The sequence below is a fragment of the Jaculus jaculus genome, chromosome X (genome assembly GCF_020740685.1).
Source record: "Jaculus jaculus isolate mJacJac1 chromosome X, mJacJac1.mat.Y.cur, whole genome shotgun sequence".
NCBI lineage: Eukaryota > Metazoa > Chordata > Mammalia > Rodentia > Dipodidae > Jaculus > Jaculus jaculus.
The window spans coordinates 152,775,071-152,795,319 of NC_059125.1; positions in this window are offsets into that span (position 1 = coordinate 152,775,071).

The following is a 20,249-nucleotide window of genomic DNA, read 5'->3' on the forward strand; positions in this document are numbered from 1 at the left end:
AAATTGTTACTAGAAAAAACTTCAGTGCCAGGGATCAGATACCTTCCAGTGAGTTGTTGGCCAAAGAAGTCCCTGATGCCCCCAAAACATTATAGACTATTGCCAAGACTCTTGGCTTCCCAGCAGGAATAGGTGATAAGACCCTATTGCTTGGGCTGGAGGGATGGTTTAGTGGTTAAGGCGTTTGCCTGCAAAGCCAAAGGACCCAGGTTCTATTCCCCAGGACCTATGTTAGCAGATACACAAGGTGGCACATGTGTCTGGAGTTTGTTTGCAGTGGCTGGAGGCCCTGGCATGCCCATTCTCTCTTTCTCTCCCCCACTTTCACTCTGTCAAATAAATAAATAATTTTTAAGACCCTATTGCTGAAGACTCCACATGTCTGGGCTGCAAGGTCAAATCAAACTGGGGCTGAGCTAAAAAACCTCCTCCCTGTAGACCAGCTGGCAGAAGCTAGAAAAAGTTGTACTGCATACAGCCCTATGGGAGACATAAGCCATCAGTGGTGAAAACAGTGGACACTGCAAACCTCAAGTTTGGCCAGTGAGACCAAATGACTGAACAGGTGCAGTATTGGCATGTCTGTTCTGAAGGAGACTCACTGCTCTCTAATTGGACTGAAGGCCTGCTCTATGGGAAGGACTACATACCTGGTACCAAATACCTAATCAAAAGCCTATGGTGGTGGGGGAGAGGGTCATGAGCCTTAGAAGTGTAATACCTACTCTCATCTGGCTCACCAACCTGCCCTTTAAGCCCTTTACTTAATGTTCATATCCATATATTAATGCTACCTCACTTTGGGTTAGAAAAGCTTCTCTTGGGCTGGAGGGATAGCTTAGTGGTTATGGCATTTACCTGCAAAGCCAAAGGACCCAGGTTTGATTCCTCAAGACCCACTTTAGCCAGATGCACAAGAGGGCCCAGGTGTCTGGAGTTTGTCTACAGTGGCTGGAGGCCTGAGGCGGCCATTCTCTCTCTCTTCCTCTTTCCTTTCTCTCTCCCCCTCTTTCTCTGTCAAATAAATAAATACATAATATTTTTAACAAAGAAAAGCTTCTCTTTTTAGATGGCAGTGACCACTGGGATGACACAAAAGATACCATGGTGCTGAGAAGATCTCAGAATGAGTGTTCAGCACTGAAACATCTCTATCACAACTTCCAAGGCTCAGGATCCATTGCGGAAGAGGTGGCGGAAAGACTGTAAGAGCCAAAGAAAGGTTAGGACTGCTTACAATGCAATCATCCAGACAGAAATAGGCCTCCATATCTTCACGTTGCCTAGAACTACCTTCACAAGGCCCTCATAATAGGAGGAACAGATGATGACATCAATATAAAAGAGAGAGTAAGGGACAGAGGGAGGGGATATGATGGAGCGTAGATCTGTGAAGGGGAAAGTGGGGGAGAGGGAGGAATTATCATGGTTTGTTGTATGTAAGTATGGAAGCTGTCAATAAAAATTAAAGACAAAAGGAATTAGTATGATAAAAACCTTCCTCCTGGATACTAGTATACATGATATAACCCCTAATTAAGGGAGTTGGATGGTCCAGACCAAGTCTCTATTAGAAGTATTAGAAGGTGGAGAAGCTGGGCGTGGTGGCGCACGCCTTTAATCCCAGCACTCGGGAGGCAGAGGTAGGAGGATCGCTGAGAGTTCGAGGCCACCCTGAGACTACATAGTGAATTCCAGGTCAGCCTGAGTCAGAGTGAGACCCTACCTCAAAAAACCAAAAAAAAAAAAAAAAAAAAAAAAAGAAGGTGGAGAAAGCCTAATCTTAAAGCCACTGGCTCTGGCTGGTGAATTTCAGGACCAGACTTAGTTACCCCCTGTGATAATTTGAATGGATGTCCCTCAATAGATAGAGGAGTTTTATTCAAACTTGTTACTTAGATCTCCAGCTGCCTGGTTAGAGGAGGTGTCACTATGGGCTGTGGGCTGATCCTAGAGTCCAGCCCTAAAGTATGGGGGTGGATTTGGAATTCCAGTCCAAAGATATGCAAAGTATGGAAGCTTTGCCTGGAATTCCTGAAGTGTACTTGATTGCTTTTGATGGTGGCTTTTCTCTTTGCTTGGATCTATGAAAGGGGGACCAACTTCTTCTGCCATTATGGAATTTCCCCTGGATCTGTAAGTTACAAATAAACCCCTTCTTCCTCCAATAAACTGTGTCTGGTCTAGAGGTTCATCTCAGCAACATGTGGCTATCTATTACATCCCCCCACTGCAAGCAGTTGGCTAGGGACACCATGAGGTCCCTAAAACAATGCAGGCCATTGCCAAAGCACTTGATTCCCTGCTAGAACTAAAATGTAAGAGCCTATTGCTGAAGACATCACAGGCCAATGTCTCAGGACACATGGGAACTGAAAGGAAGACCAGTCCTTTCCTGGCAAACCCTCATGCCACTGGACAGTGCTATGGGAGCTGTTGGATGATAATGGTGACCAATAGCATGAACAAACAGGGAACCTTGCAAGCAACACAATCAACCAGCCAAACAAGAAGTACACACCTATCAGTGACACATAGCCTTTACAGATAGCCTCCAGTTGGACATGAGTACTTCTCAGTGAGAGAGAACTCATAGCTGGTACTGGGAACCATGTCAAAATCCTATGACTAGGAAACTCACAGACCCAAGAGCCCCCATTGCTCTGTAGATAAGTAGAAATTCACATACACACATCAAAATCTCTCTCAAAATTCTATGCAATTTTTATACCCCCCTTAATCAAATATGTTCTCACTCTTGGTTAAAGAATCTGCTTTATTTTACAGAGGAAGCAGTGACACCAGTATTATTCCCAATGCTAGCCTGACAACCAGCCCCAGGGAAATGGTGACAGGCACTGTGATGAATCAAAACACATCAAGTAGAAATACAGAGGCTACAGAGAACTCAACATTAAACTAAACTACTAACAGACCTACCAAGGCTCAGGGATTGTTGTGAAAGAGAAATAAGGGATATTTGTAACAGCCACAGGTTGAGTAGAAAAATTCTGAGGCACATAATCCCTCACCCAGAGACTGACTGAGGCCCTGTAATCCCATATTGAATACCAATAACCTTATAGAAGGGGTCCTCAGGGAAATGGGAACTGGTGGAGAAGGAATATAAGACTATAACTGATGCTTTAAAATGTAACTAATAGAGATATTATATCTCTATCTTTCCCATCAAGGCTCAGGGAGCATCATGGAAGAGAGGAAGGAAAAGTTGTAAGACCCTCAGGGTGAGTGGGAATAGCATGAGACACCACACTTCCCCCATCCCTGCAGAGACTGACTGAGGCCTCTTGGTTTCCACAATTAATACCAATAACCCCACTGAAGACCCTCGGAAGAATTGGGGTGGTGGAGAAGGGGTCTATGGGCATAACTTTTTAAACAAATTAATAAATTAAAAAATATATAATAAAAAACAAAACAGGGGTTGGAGAGATGGCACAGTGGTTTAAGCGCTTCCCTGTAGAGCCTGGCAAGCAAGTTCAATTCCCCAGTGCCCATGTAGGGTCAGATGCACAGGATGACACGTGCATCTGGAGTCCATTTGTATGGACTGGAGACCCTGGCACCCCCATTCTCTCTGTCTCTCTCTGCTTGCAAATAAATAAATAGGAATACTTTTTAAAAACTTCAAAAAATCAGTGAAATATCAAGAAATAATAATAAATTTTAAAAGTAATGCCAATGGGCTGGAGAGATGGCTCAGCACTTAAGGTGCTTGCCTGCAAATCCTAAGGACCTGGGTTCAATTCCCTAGTACCCACATAAAGCCAAATGCACAAAGTGGTGTATACATCTGGAGTTCATGTGCAGTGGCTAGAGGCTCTGACACACCCATTCTCTCTATATCTGCCTCTGTCTGTCTATCTGTTTATCTCTCAAATATATATATATGTGTGTGTGTATGTGTGTGTGTGTTTTTCATAGGGTCTCACTGTAGCCCAGGCTGACCTGGAATTCACTATGGAGTCTCAGGGTGGCCTCGAACTCATGGCAAACCTCCTACCTCTGCCTCTTAAGTGCTGGGATTAAAGGCGTGTGCACCACACAGGGCAATTATTTTTTTAAAAAAGTAATACCAAGAAGGCAGTAAATAAACTCCTTGTTTTCATTTTTAAAAATGCCAGGAGCCTATATGTTGCATAATTTGTATTCTAAACATTCTGCCAAATGGTCTATTCTAATAAACATCCCCACTATCACTGTGAAGAAGCCCTGATTTATTCATAACTTGTGCTCCTTATGTTTTGCAACTATGACATATAAGAATGAATTGTGACTTTAGTTTGTATCTCTAAGTTAGTGAAATTCTCTTTCCTTTGCTTTAACTCTAGCATTGGCAAACTACGCCCTGAGGTCCCAATCCAGCAAAGTGGTGCACAGCCAGGATGATTACTTTATATATAAGACATATAATATAGGCTAAGAAAACTTTCCCCTCACAGTGACCTAGGTAAGTAGTGATAGATCTTATAGGAACATCTGAAAAGCTGCTCTCACCCTTGTTTCCAAGGTGTTTACAATCCCTGTCTCTTCACCTAGTGTGCTGTTAGTATTCTCTTGGAATATAGGCTTATAACCCCATGGTGAATATCAATAATCTCACTGAAGAGGGCTCTCAGTGCAATGGGGACAGGGGAGAGGGGATATAAGAGGATAACACAAGGGGAATGTGACCAACATGCTATTTATTCATATAGCAGAGTTCACAATTAATTTTTTTCTTTTTTTATTACTTATTTGACACAGAGAAAGAGATATTTAACAGAGAGTAAGTGAACTCCAGATGAATGAGCCACCGTGTGCATCTCACAATTAATTTTTTAAAATGATTGACAAAAAACTTTGTCTAGCCCTAGCGTTCTTCACATTCATTATTGACTTTATGCCTCATAAACTCAAGAGAGATACCACTACTTCCCTGACTTGAAATAGAAGCTCTATGGTGGAAGCACGAGAGGAGGTACTGCCATAGTCTTGGAACCCTTCCCCCATCTATAGCCTGTGACCACTTCTTCAACTGCTGTTCTCCCTGGTAACAGTGCTGGGCTCTCATTGACTGGGCTCTCAATGGGCAGGCTATAAAGCTCAGGTTGGTTGGTGTGACTTGGTACACATGTGTGTTGCACTGAGCTACTGTTCACATTCTAAAGTGTTTGTTGGTGGGAGGCAATGGAGGCCCTGAGTATCCAGCAGTCACCTTATTGAGCAGTCCAGATAATCTTCAGACTTGAGCTCCTCAGATGATGAGGTATCTTCTTAGGGAGCAGATCTTTGCTCAGGATAAAGGGAAGGTAGTGGCAGGGATGAGGGATGCCTGAGAGTCTCCAAGGGGAAACAGAATGGTGAGAGAGATGCCCTTAGTGGGAGATCCTCACACAGTGGTAAAACAGAAATCTAAGTAAGACTGTTCCCAGGGGTTGCAGGAATGGAGGCTGCCGGAGTTAACGAGATCAAGGGAACCCATGTTGGAGTCCTGTGGATGGTAGGGCTAGGGAGGCCCGAAGGCGAGGGGGAGAGGTAGCCCAGATGAAGATGCTAAAGTTAATGCCACACCTTTCACCTTCGGTGAGCCCAAGGGAGGTCAAGAATAAGTAAACTGAAAATGAAAGTAAGTTAAATATTACCATTGGTTATCCAGGGGCCTTCTTCACCAGGCCAGCCACCCATAGACCTGGAGTCCTCTGACCTGTCGTCAGATGAATTTCCTATAACACATATGATGAAAGTAGGGGTTTTCTCCAAAGTATACAAAACCAGCTCAAGTGGCCAGAAGAATTCTCCATTCACTTCCTAACATGGTGCCCTTGGTGGATCAAGAGCAGCTCAATGGAAGTGCCTAGGGCAGTATAAGCAGTCCTGCAATGTGAGCTGCTTGGCAATTATGTCGTTCCCTGCTCCAAATGGTCGTCAATGAAGATATCAAACATTGCCACAGAGAAAAAATGAGTCATACCTAGCCATCTGCCAAATGCCACTCCCAGAAAAAAATGTTGCCACATAAGAAAAAAAATAATTTGATGATAGTATCTCAAAATTTGTCATGAGAAAAAAGTCTCAAGAGCATCGTTCACATTATCTTTCTACACCAATAACCTTTCCTCCAATCTCAGGTTTTCCTGTGGCTGACAGAGCTAGAAAAAATCCTTTGGCCTCTTTACCCAGACAAATGTAGCTTCAGGATGGGAAGAAACAAGTAGAAAGCAGAATAACTGAGTCTGAACAGGACTTCCAGGAAGAAACCAACCCAAGGAAGGAGCCAACTCCAAAGGGCCAAGTGAACAAACTTTTCTCATCTTCTCCCTTCCCTTTTCTCTTATCCTTTCCAGGCTATACCCCAAACACATTCATTTTCTCCACATATTCTAATGTCATTAGAATGCCATGTTTGGGTCATTTTAATAGGATGAAATATTTAATATGTGTTAGGAAATTTTCTCTATACTGTGCATTTTTTTACCACTTCTTCAACAAGGAGTTTGGAAGAAGAGACCTGGGAAAGAGGTGCCATTGGCAGTTTATTTGGGCTGTCCACCACCTAAAAGTTTGGGCTCTTCCTGGGCTTTCTCAGAATTCCACTAACTTAGGAATAAAGTGGCCACAAGGTTATATTTTTTTACTTCTAAATCCCCGTTTTCTGCATCACTCCAGCAGAAAAAGGGGGATATCAGTTACAAATTCATATTTTAGGTTCCAACAAGCAGGCCAGGACCATGTTGTCTGTCTGTGCATTGTGGAGTAGGTAACAGTAGGGACTCCTAGACCAACAGGTCTCAAATTCCAGGAAGGTCTCAGTGCTTGCTTATGGTCCAGAAAGGTGTCAGGCTCAGATTGACCTTATCTTCAGGTAAGTCTGGAGACTTTGGTTGAGAAGGTTGGACATGGAAAACTGGCTGTCTTCCAGAGTTTCAACCTTGCTCCCAAGCATCTCCACCTCCTCAGATAGTTCTCCCATAGGAGATGGTGTACTGAGGAAGGCGTTAAGCCAGAATTCCTAGGAAGGCAGTTAAGAGAGAAGGGAATAGCTTCTGACCAGACAAGGCAGCTAGTTGCCTACAGAGGTTAAGGCTGTCTTACTGCAGGTACTGCCAGGTCCCTTCAGCCTTTCTTCTGACAATATGAGCTATATTTTTGTGTTCTCTTTCAGGGGATCAGGAACCACCTCTTCACTTTTCAAGACAAGAAAAGAATCAGCCACCTGCTGAAATGTGATACTGCCCTCAAGTAATGGCCTCTAAACTAAGCAGTGGGGTTTGCATCCAAGTTAAACTCACTCATGACCCTTTCCCACCCTCATGGAGGGAGGGTGCCTCGTTCTCCTTAAAAACTCGGGGCTATGATATGTGGGTATAGGGGCCAGAGATGGGTGAGAGTGAAGGGAATAGACAAGAACATGCCAACCTTTATTTTTCTCCCCTGTCTGCTGGGATAGTGCCTTGTGCTACAAAAAGAGATTGTCAGCCTTAAAGACAAAGTTGGTAAGCTAGGGCAGGGGAAGACCAGGGTATTTCAATGCATAAACTAGGGTCATACAAGGCTGGGGCTAGGGGCACAGACAGGTGCTTAGGGGTCTCCACGCCTGGGGCCATATTCTGACAAGCCTGTCCCTAGAGCCTCTATCCATCCACTCACCCATGCTTCCATCTATCCATCCATCTATATCCACTTAGAAATATATTCTTTGGCTGGGCATGGTAGCACACACCTTTAATCCAAGCAATGGGAGGCAGACATAGGAAGATTGCTGTGAGTTTAAGGCCACTCTGAGATACATAGTGAATTTCAGGTCAGCCTGGGCTAAAGCAAGACCCTACCTCGAAAAATCAAACAACAACAACAACAAAAAAAAAAAAAACCCTACAAGACAGAAAAGAAAATAGATTCTTTGAATATATTCATGTACACTTTTCCTATTAGTCCTAGATATCTTTATTATATTTAAAGACACTGAATCTGTTTTATCTTTCTTGTTTGTCAGGAAGTATGCATATTTTTACAGGTTCTAGAAGACTGATAAGCACCAAAGTTTGAGAACTATTAATGCACTGAGTTCCTACTTAGAAAACACACACATCTTTAAATTGAGAAATAGGTAGATTGGTCAGGTCCAGGGCCACAAACCACCGCAGGGGTTGGGTTGCTGGGTTAGGATTATTGCATAGATATGAGGGCTTCTAGTTCTCTGTGCCTGGAATGACTAGTCATGTCTATTTCTGTTTCAGTGGTCATGCAGCATGTCATTGACAAGCTCCAGATCTCTTGAAATAAGTAGTATACATTCCAAGCCCTGTCCCATAGTCTTATCCCCTGGTGAGGTCTAAGGGTTGCTCCCCACTGGAGACTTCTTCCTGACTCTACTCTCTTTTGACACATTAAATCCAGAATCTCCACACCCACAGAAGCAGCTGGTATCTTTGGAGTTGAGATTTTGCAGCCACACTGGGTCCTGATTTGGCCCGTATCTCGTAGGAAGGTGCTGTTGTGCTTAACTGCAAGGGATTTATCTTTTCCCTGAGGTTTAGCATGGCTTTTCTCCCAACCTGTTGCAGTTTATAATTAAAATATGAAGAAAGATTCGGTGGTCTGTCTGTTTCTCTGTGGGAGTCTGGGCCATCCTCTATGCAGTAACTCTGGCCAGAGTGACCTAGGCATGAGGGCAATGTGGCTCTGCTCCTCCATACACTGTAAAGTTCTCTCATATCTTTTTGTTGTATCATGCATCCCATTCATCACTGATGAATTTCAACTCCCAGCAGGAATACACTGGGCATTCCAGAGCACCATTCTCTCTTCACACTTCTCACTGGGATCTTTATCCCAGTTCTAACCTTTCCACTCAACTTCTTTGCCATGGAAATATCTTGCATCTCTCCCCTGGCCTGATGGTGGTCAGCATCTCCTAGAGAGTACTTCAGCAGAACAGTTGAACTTCCTCTATCAGATACATTCTTAACTTAAAGAGTTCATATATATCTCTAGTGCTTCCATTTGTATGGACAATGGGGCTAGAACCTGCTCATTTTCTCATTTCCTCTACCACTTCTGTATCCTTAGTACCAGTACAGAAGTAGAGGCAGAAAATCTAGCATGGCACACTGTGAATCAGAAGGGAGGACATGAATCTGTTCTGGTGTGTCTGTCAAATTTGAGGTAAAATGCTTACAGGAAGTTACAAATTTATGGTAAAAGGGTGAGTGTTCTCATATCCTATTCAACTTCCAATGTATTCCAGGTCATACATTGGCTACCCTGCCACCCAGTACTACCTCAGAATTGTCCAGGGGGGCATTTACATCTACATGCTAAGACCAGTGTATCTCCTTTGCTTTATTGGCTCATTGTGTTTCACTCACACAAGTTCATGATGAAATGATTGTGAATTTCAGATGGTGATAAAAGAGTATTAGGCAAAAGGTGAGGTTTTTCTGAGTATAGGACTCCATTTAGAGGATGCACACCCAGGGCGCCAGCACTGGTCATATCTGAAGGTACGAAATGACAAAGGAATCTAGCTGTAAACTCAGCCAATTATTGTGTGCACAGGGAAAAATTCAAGGTTTCATTCCTTTCTTCCTTTTTGTTTCTTTTTTGTTTTTCAAGGTAGGGTATGAGGGTCCTCACTATCCCTGGGGGTCGTTGGCCAGCATCAACCATGGCACAGGAGGAAGTGGGGTGGGCAGGGTGAGTATGATGGCAATGAACTACCCCAGAGACAGTCTGATGGGTAGCGCTTGGTCTCATTTGGTCAAAAGGGGAGTGGGTTTATAAACACTTGGGAAAGGTTGAGAAGGCACATACAGACTCTACAGTGATTGGAACTCACTGTTGTCTCAGGGCGGCCTCAAACTCACAGCCATGATCCTCCTACCTCTGCCTCCCAAGTGCTGGCATTAAAGGTGTGTGCCACCAAGCCCAGCTTCAAGGTTTCATTTCTAAAAGAAAGAAGGGGAGTCAGTGCCTAAAGGACAATTTGAGGTTGTCAGGAAGGGGAGAGTGAGAAACTCTAGGCTCTGGTTCCCAGCAATGAATTCCTTTGAGTAAGAATGATATGAGTATCATCCCTCAGCAGTGGAGTAGAGTTCTTGGTTGGGTCATCAGGCCACTCACTTGTCCTCACATTGTCTTCTGTAGCCACTGACTTTGCTACCTGGGAGTCTACCCATCTATCTCCCTGGGCTACTTTACAAGTGAACATTTGGGGCCATGATCTGCTTGGAGGCTATAAAGGTATTGGCAGTCTATTACTGGTATAAGTTTTGGAGCTCTTGGGTTGGAAGTTCTGAATTTGAAAGGACCAGCTTGTAGTTTATTTGGCAATGTAATTTCCTCTGACGATTACAAAAATACAAAAAATGATAATGTGGACTTGGATTCTTAAATCTGGAAATCTCTCTTACTTATTGTTCTCTCTGCTGGTCTGTGCCCCTCTATGTCGATGAATGGCCCTGCATTAATACCAGCTATAACAAAGGGCTCAGCTAGGAATCTTACCAGGATCTTACTCTGGATCCCTGTCCCCCACTTAGCTCCCTAGGCCTTGTATTCTCTGCCAAAAGCATTTAGATGAGACATATGGAACATAGAGTAGAAAATAAGAGTTTACTAAAGAACACTGCGGGGTATTCTTAAGGGTTAAGAATGGGCAATAGCCAATGGGAACATTGTGGAAGGTACTCTCAAGATGTGAGAGTAGATAATATCCAAAGAGACCATTGTGCCAACCCATAACCCATCTTGTCAGGAGTGAAGATATTCTAAAGACAGATGCTTTGTCCCTCCCTTTGGCCATCATGCTATTGAGACAAAGGACTCCAAGGAGCTAGAATTTCCCCTGGAGTGTCATAATGGTATGTAAATGGTGGGTGGGAAGATCTTGACCAGATCTTCTTAGTAGTTATGCGTACCTCTTACACTTAACCTCTTATCAGAACCCTGAAGATGGAAATAGGAGGTGACTTGGTCTCTTTGCTGGTTTCTCTTCCCAGTGTGGCCACACTGAATAATCTCTTCTCTCTATTTTTCATTATTTGTCTCTTTAATTGGCGTATAGTTGATGGGTGGCTGAACCTACATATTAGGGCTCCCAAGGCCCAGGCTTTGATCCTAACAACTCCAGTAACAAATCTTCCTGTTGAGGTGGGCTTTATACTATTTCTGTAAAGCCTCTGGAACAGACAGATTTCCTGAAGGGTGGTTTTGTCTCCAGGTGATAGACCGAGTTGGATTAGCCCCCTTTAAAAAAATGTGATATTTAAAATTTATTTATTTGAGGGTGGGGGAAGAGGCAGCTAGCCAGAAAGGGATGGATGCACCTGGACCTCCAGCTGCTGCCAAAGAACTTCAGAGGCATGTACCACTTTCTGGATTATCATTTTAAAAATGATTTAAGGGGGCTGGAGAAATGGCTTAGCAGTTAAGGTGTTTACCTGCAAAGCCAAAAGACCCAGGTTAGATACTCTGGGACCCACATAGCCAGATGCACAAAGGGCACATGCATCTGGAGTTCATTTGCTGTAGCCAGAGGCCCTGGCATGCCCATTCTCTCTCTCTCTCTTTCTCTCTCTCTCTCTCTGATTTCAAATAAATAAATATTTTTTAAAAAAATCTCCTTATTATATAAAAAAAGAATGTTTTAAGAGTCTGGAGAGATTGGTCAGTGGTTAATGGGCTTGTTGAAGATCAGGTTCAGATACCAAGTATCCATGTAAATCCAGATGCACCAAGTGGTGCATGCATTAGGAATTTGTTTGAAGTGGCAGGAAGCCATAGCAAGGCCATTTCCCCTCACTACCACCACCACCTCATCCTCTCATCCTCTTTATCTTTGTATTTCTGCTTGCAAATAAATAAATAAATATTAAAACAATTTAAGTGTTGACAATATTTTTTTAATTTTTTTGTTTATTTTTATTTATTTATTTGAGAGTGACAGGCAGAGAGAGAAAGAGGCACATAGAGAGAGAGAATGGGCACACCTGGGTCTCCAGCCACTGCAAACGAACTCCAGAAGCATGTGCCCCCTCGTGCATCTGGCTAACATGGGTCTTGGGGAATCAAGCCTCATACCAGGGGCCTTAAGCATTGCAGGTAAGTGCTTAACTGCTGAGCTTCTCTCCAGCCCAGTGTTGGCAGTTTTATACATGTATATAATATATCCTGATTACATTGACCCCCCATTACCTTTCATAGTGCCCTCTCCTTTCCAGTGAATTCCTTCTTCCTTAGTTCCCCATCTACTTCGATATCTTTTTGTTTTGTGATCCACTGAGTTTGATTAGTGTGGCCTGTATGAGCATGGGTAGGTTATTTACTGGAGCATGGGCAACTTACCAGTGGCTACATCAATGAAGAACATGACTCCCCATCCTCCAGAAATCATATTCCAATAGCTCCGCAGGGAGGAATGTGGCCTCAGGAGCCCTCCACCATCCATAACGCAATGTTAATAACATGCCCACATCTTATGCAGATCTTGGACAGGTAACCACAACTTCTGTAAGGCCATAAGTGCAACAAACATGTCATGCCTGGAAGAGAACATTTCACAACATTCCACATGTTCTTTTGGCTCTCATACTCTTTCTGCCCCCACTTTTGCACTATTCCTTGAGACTTGGAGCGACACAGATGTCTTATTTAAAAGTGAACCCTCCAAAATCACTTCTTCTCAGCATTTTGATGAAATTTGAGTCTCCCAGTTGTTACTTCCAACTGCAAAAAGAACCTTCTCTAACCAAAGATGAGAGCAGCACTAACCTGTGGGCAAGGGTAGAAATACTTACCAGGCAATTTAAAGACATAACATATCCATTTAGCCAAAGAATAGAAGCTTATTGGCTTTAGACTAGGTGTTCAGTACTAGGCATGAATTCCTTCCTGTGGAGTGGGCCTCAAATTCCGAGAGAGGTTGGTCACCCCCATGACCGTAATGCTAATAGTACACCAATGGGCATATCTTGCCTGGCTGGTCAGATGTGGCAGTTTGAATTTATGTTGCCCAATAAACTCAAAGTTTTAGTAAAGCTGTAACTTGGATATGCAGCCACCTGGCTGGAAGAGGTGCTACTGTGGAAGGTTCTGGGGTCTAGCCCTAAGGTGTTCCTAGGGGTGGTATGAACTCCAGCCTTAAGGTATGCAGAGTGCTTGTGGATTGCCTGGGATTCCCAGTGTGTGCTTGCTTATGGTGCTGGTGGTGATTTTTCTCTCTGCATTGATTTGGTAAAGGGGGCCAGCTTCTTCCAACATTATGGAACTTCCCCTGGACCTCTCAACCTGAAATGAATGCCATTCCTGCCATCAACTGTGTCTGGTTTGGAAGTTCATCCTAGCACATAGAGCTGACTTTGATAGAAATTGGTATCCAATAATGGGTTGTTGTTGTACCCTGCAGGGGTGGCAAAACATTACCTTAAAACTACAGGCTACTCCTGGTAAGCCTAGTGCCAGAATAGGGCTACCCCCACAATGAGATGTTGGTAAGGGAGGCCTGTGAACCTGCCCCCAACAATATAGGCCAGAACTAAATGACAAGACCCTATTGCTGAAGACACCACAGGCTGCAGTCCTAGGACAATGAGAGATAATACTGGAACTGAGATGGAATCCTGCATGTACAAGCAGTGAATCCTGCAAGCTGTAAGATTAACCAGGCATGAAAGATGTACCTACCAGTGCAATAGTGGCACATAAGTTTTAGGGGCTATCAACTGCTCTATGATTTGATGTGAGGCCCATTCAGTGGAAGTGAGTTCATGCTGGGAATAAGAAACAAGTCAGGCCAGGCATTGTGGTGCATGCTTAGAATCCTAGCACTCGGGAGGCCGAGGTAGGACTATTGCCATGAGTTCAAGGCCACACTGAGACCCTATCTCAAAACAAACAAACAAACAAACAAACAAACAAAAACAAAAGAAAAACCAGACTGGGGATAGAGAGATGGCTTAGCAGTTAAGGTGCTTGCTTGCAAAGCCAAAGACACATGTTCGATTCCCCAGTACCCACATAAGCCAGATGTACAAGGTGGCATATGTGTCTGGAGTTCGCTTGCAGTGGCTGGAGCCCTGGCATGCACATTCTCTGTTTTGTCTCTCTCTTAAATAAGCAAAATCCCCAGACTAGATTCTTTCTATAGAGGGAAGTTCCTTTATGGAAAAAGGGATCAACACGACAGTAGTCACCCTCAATAAGTAATTGAAATTTCATCTCTTTCCTCAAGCAATAGTGCTCAGCTAGCAGAACTTATGGCTTTCACCAGGGCACTAAAACTAACAAAAAAATCAGAGTTAATATTCATGCTGATTCTAAACATTCCTTGTTAGTCCTCCATGCTCATACTACTATACCACTATTTGGAAAGATAGACAAAATCTGACAACCACTCAGTGTCCTATTAAATATCATAAGGAGATTGTTTCAGTCAGCTCCTTGTTGATGGGACAAACATCCAACCAGAAGCAGCTTATGGAGGAAAGGGTTTATTTCTCGATTAAATAATCCTGGGGAAATACCATAGATGGTGGAAGAAGATGGCTCACCTCCATAGATTTAAACAGAGAGATATCACCAATAGCCAACAAACACCAACACCAGGAAGCATGAACAGCCAGAGCTCAAAGTTGTTCTCCATATACCTTAGGGGTAGACTCAAGATACCCCCTTAAACACACCTTAGGATTAGATTCCAATACCCGACCCCAGTGACATACCTCTTCCCAAGTAGGTTTCTGTCCATTGGAGACTCAGGATTCAAGGCTGAGTTTGTGAGGCCATACATTTAAATCACTACAAAGATCAATCAATGTTTGACTTCAGTCACTCTTCCTCCTGAAGTTTCAATAACACACTGCAAAGGGCATCAAAGGGGGTTAGGTGAACGCTTAAAAAGGAATAGGTTGACTGACCACGATGACAAGGCTGCTGCTAAGAAGCCCCTTCCCACAAAGGTAATAGAGGCACTCCTCATTTAGAAAGGTACTCTAGAGGGAACTTGTCCCCAATATTCCCAAGAGGAAAATGAATTGAACCTTACATGGGGCTATGTCTTAAAACCTACAGGGTGTGTCCAGATAGAATAAAGAAAGTTGCTCTTACCTGGGACTAATCAATGGAAAATTCTTAAAAACTTTTCTCTAAACCTTTAACCTTGGAACACACTCAAATCATAAGATGGCACAAATGCTCTTTTAGGGAAAAATCTTCTTAAGAAATATTTTATTTATTTATTTACAAGAGAGCGAGAAAGAGAATAGGTGCACCAGGGCCTCTAGTCACTGCAAACAAACTCCAGATGCATGTACCACCTTGTGCATCTGGCTTATGTGGATACTGGGGAATCAAATGTGGGATTTTAGACTTTGCAGGCAAGTGCCTTAACTGCTGAGCCATCTCTCCAGCCCAGGGAAAAATCTTTTGAAGATGATTAAATAGGTTGCCAGAGCCTGTGAAATATGCAAGAAATATAGCCCTTTAAATAAAAGGGTAGACTTCTGAGACCTATAATGCACCAAAAGGTACCCAGGGAAAGACTGGCGAATATATTTTAGCATGGGTAGATAATTGTACCTGCTGGGTGGAAGCTTCTTCCTGCAAGATGGAAAAAGGCCTCAGAGGTTGTAAAGGCATAAGGGACTGAAATAATTCTAAGTTTGGACTCCCCAAGAGTCTTTCGAGTGACAATAGCTTGTCCTGCAAGGCAACTGTCACTCAGGAAATCTCCAAGATCCCTGGGGATACAGTATCACCTACACTGTGCCTATAGAACACAGTCTCCTGGAAAGGTAGAGAAAATTAACAGAATTCTTGAGAGACCTCTGAGAAAACCATTTCAGGAAACCCAGTGTTCATAGATGACCTGCCCATAGCTCTATTACAGATTGTAAATCCCCCTCAGACTCTAGGCTTAAGCCCATAGGAAATATTATATGGATGGCTATTTCTCACTAATGATTATCTTGTTACAAGGAAACATCTGCTCAGATATAAGTTATCATGGCACTTGCACAATTTCAACAAACATTGCAGCACCTAAGTGGGGCCTGTAACTGGGAGACTGGCTCACCAGTGTTCCATCCTGAAGATCAGGAGTTGATCAAATCCTTCCCCTCTCTCTCTTCCTCTCTAGAAACTACCTGGAAGGGACCCCATACTATGATTTTAGCTACCCCAACTGCTATCAAATTGCCTGGAATCAAATCCTGGATTTTTTACTCTCAAGTCAAACCTTGGAGGCCAGAAGAAGGGAAACCTGAAAGTGGGTATCTCCTCTTCAAGGAGATGACTGGAATCAATTAATACAGTACATTAACCATGTCAGAGCTTAACTCTCCCACCTTTAATCAGGTTACTGATGGAATATTTCTCAGTGGCCTATTAATTCAACAAGGGATGAAATGGGACATAGAAAGTGCTTTTCAAGAGGGGAAACTGACAAAGCCTCACAAAAGTATGTTGGCTTCCTCCTCTCTAGTAGTTCTAGTTCCACAGTAAAAGAAAACAACCATAGATATCAGGATGGTTATTTTCAAATCTGGGATAGATATATGTGAATGACTCCAACCAAAGTTCACTTAAGTCAGAAAACTTTTATAAGCTAGGATCAACAAAATACTACTTTGTTTTTTGTTTTTGTTTTTTTTTTTTTTTTGATTTTCGAGGTAAGGTCTCACTCTAGCCCAGGCTGGCCTGGCATTCACTCTGTATTCTCAGGGTGGCCTCAAACTCATGGCGATCCTCCTACCTCTGCCTCCTGAGTGCTGGAATTAAAGGCGTGTGGCACCACACCTGGTCCTAACAAAATACTACTTGATCAAAATATCCCAGTGAGGTTTTCTATCTAGGATGTGTCCCTCCTGACTTATACCAAAACATTATTTTCCTTCAAAGATCATAATGGTTTGCTACTGAGTGGGTCTTGAGGCACCCCCAAATGACATCCAATGGCTCTATGGCACTAATCTTTGGCCTTGGCTACCCCCAGGATGGATTGGAAGATGTACTTTAGGATTTCTTTGGATGCAGAGATGATGGTAAATAGAAACTCTAGGTTACCCTGGTAATTTCCCTATGTCACAACACCTCTGGGTCCAATGTGTTTTTCACTGGTATGATCATTTAGCTACCATTTTTATCTCATCTATAGGTCTAAAAGATGTCATTTGGTATTTGGAAACTCTCACTAAATATACTCAAAAAATGCTTTAAATGACACAGCCCAAGGAATTTCTCTCTCGCTTTCCTCTCCTCCTCCTCCTCCTCTTCTTCTTCTTCTTATTTTTTTAAATTTTTTGTTCATTATTTATTTATTTATTTGAGAGTGACAGACAGAGAGAAAGACAGATAGGAGGAGAGAGAGAGAATAGGCGAGCCAGGGCTTCCAGCCACTGCAAACGAATTCCAGACGCGTGTGCCCCCTTGTGCATCTGGCTAACGTGGGACCTGGGGAATCGAGCCTCGAACTGGGGTCCTTAGGCTTCACTGGCAAGTGCTTAACTGCTAAGCCATCTCTCCAGCCCGTTCTTCTTATTATTATTTTGAGGTAGGGTCTTGCACTAGCCCAGGCTGACCTGGAATTCACTATGTAGGCTCAGGTTGACCTTGAACTCACAGCAATCCTCCTACCTCTGCCTCCTGGGTGTTGGGATTAAACCCACCATGCCTGGCTGGGGATTTCCTCTTTAATTCTGAAGTTACGATGATGAGAAATATGATTATACAAAATCATATGGCTTTAGACATTTTGATAGCAGCTCAATATGGCACTTGTGCCGTCATCAAAGTTGAATATTACATATATCTTCCTAATAATTCTGCTTTACATGATTTGCAAGAACAGATTCAGACTATGTCAGACAGATTGTGCCCTTTGGTGAACATATTTGTAAATGGATTTCTGGTTCTACATGGTGGATAAGAATCATATGTATTATAATCCTAAATTTTGGACTTGTGTACTCAATTGCTCTTTGAACTTTATCTTCTTTCATTTACAGTCAGTCTGCACTAAGATGGTCCTGAGACAATCTACCTCCATCTACCTGGGTCTGTTAGATTGCCCTTCAAGTTTTGAAACTACAATAATGGGAACCTTAAAGACCTCTCTGAGCCCCAATTTACCAAGTGACCACTTTTTTCTGACTCCTCTCACTTTTATTCTCCCCCTCAATGTCTTTATCCAGGAATCAGAGGCTTTCCTCCTGCACTTCACAAATAACATCATCAATACACTGTTGTGGTCCTGCAGAAAGGCCTACTGGAGGGTACACCAACTGCCACACCCAACAAACCCAATCAGCTCAAAAAAGCTAGATCAGTCATCACTCCAACTCCCTAATGGCAGTTAGGGCTACATCTTCAGAGGGTGACAGAATCTCCAAAGTGGCTAAATGTGGGAATTATCTTTGAGTCTATAAAGAAAATTTGGTTCCTTTCCTGATCTTTCTGTTTTGTTTTTGTTCTTTTTTTTTTTTTTTGGATAATTTTTTTTTTTGAGGTAGGGTCTCACTCTAGCCCAGGCTGACCTGGAATTCATTATGTAGTCTCAGGGTGGCCTTGAACTCATGGTGATCCTCCTACCTCTGCCTCCTGAATGCTTGGATTAAAGGTGCGTGCCACCATGCCCGGCATTTGGATAATTTTGATTGTACCAGAATTAGGCCTTTTAAGGAGATCACATCCTTTCCTAGAGAGTTAAGATTTCTGGAAGATTGCCCCCTCTCTCAGGAAACAGACCCCTGATCCAGATGAATAAAATATTTATTTAAAAAAGAAAGAATCTTAGAGCCTGGTGTGCTCAAGCGTCCCACGAGAGCAGAAGACGATTCCATTCCACAGCCCGAGTGGGAAACGGAACTCGTGGGGGCCAGAGACACCAGTGAGCGCTCGGCTAGACAGCGGCGCTTGGAGGAGGAAGACGTGCACCGGCACCAGGAAGGGAGAGAGGACGGGAAGGTTTGGGAGGGGAAGAGGAAGGGGCTGCCACCAGCCTAGAGAAGAAGCACTTGCGCCTGCGTGCTCTGTTCCTTGAGCCGCTATGCAATTAGTAGCTTTTCTGTATAAACTGATAGAGGAAAAATCAGGACAACAATCCTATTCATAGTAGCCACAAATAAATAAGAAACAGACAAAACCAGATTGAGAATGTAGTTCAATTGTAGAGCTCTTGCCTGGCATATATGTGGCCCTGGATTCAGTCCAGAGAACTAAAGAAAAAGACATCCAAAGCCTACCAATAAGCCTTACAAAAAAAAAAAAAATCTGAAAAAGACACTACAAAAGACCTACCACATACACGGACTGCCAGAATTAATATTGTAAAAATGGTTGTATTACCAAAAGCAGTTTACAGGTTAAATGCATTTCCATCAAAATATCAATGACATTCTTCAGAGAACTATAAAATCTTCAAATTCATATAGATCCCAAATGTCTAAAGTAATCTTGAGCAAAGTATCAATTCTCCCTGTATAATAATATACGATTTAAAAATATATTCAAAGGCTGTCATAACAAAAATGATATGACAATGGCATAAAAACAGATATGTGAACCAAAGGATTAGAACATCCAAAAATAGCCCCCCACACAATTATAACCATCAAATTCTTGAAAAAGATGTTGAAAACACATTACACGTATGAAGATCTAGGTTCTGTCCCCAACATTGCAGGAAAAAAAAAAAGTGCGTCAAGGAATAAACCTAACTAAGAAGATGAAAGAACAAATTGCATTTCATTAAACTAAAAAGCTTCTGCACAACAAAAGAAACAATCACCTTAACTGCCAAGCCATCTCTCTAGCCCTATTTTTTTTTTAATTTTTAAAAATATATTCATTTATTTATTTGAGAGAAAGAGAGGGGAAGAGACAGAGAAAGAATGAGCATGCCAGGGCCTCCAGCCACTGCAAACAAACTCCAGACACAAGCATCACCTTGTGCATCTGGCTGACATGGGTACTGGAAAATCAAACCTGGGTCCTTAGGCTTCGCAGGCAAGAGCCTTAACTGCTAAGCCATCTCTCCAGACTTAGTGGGTTCTTTTTGAGGTCTTTATATATCGCTAGTATTAATCCTGTTAGATGTATAGTTGACAAATATTTCCTCTCATTACATGATGGTTTCTTCACTGATTTTTATTTCTTTTGTTGTGCAGAAGCTTTTTAGTTTCATGAAATGCAATTTGTTTAGTCATGCTATTGTTTCAAAAGCTATGAGTCCTTTTATGAAATACTGTCCT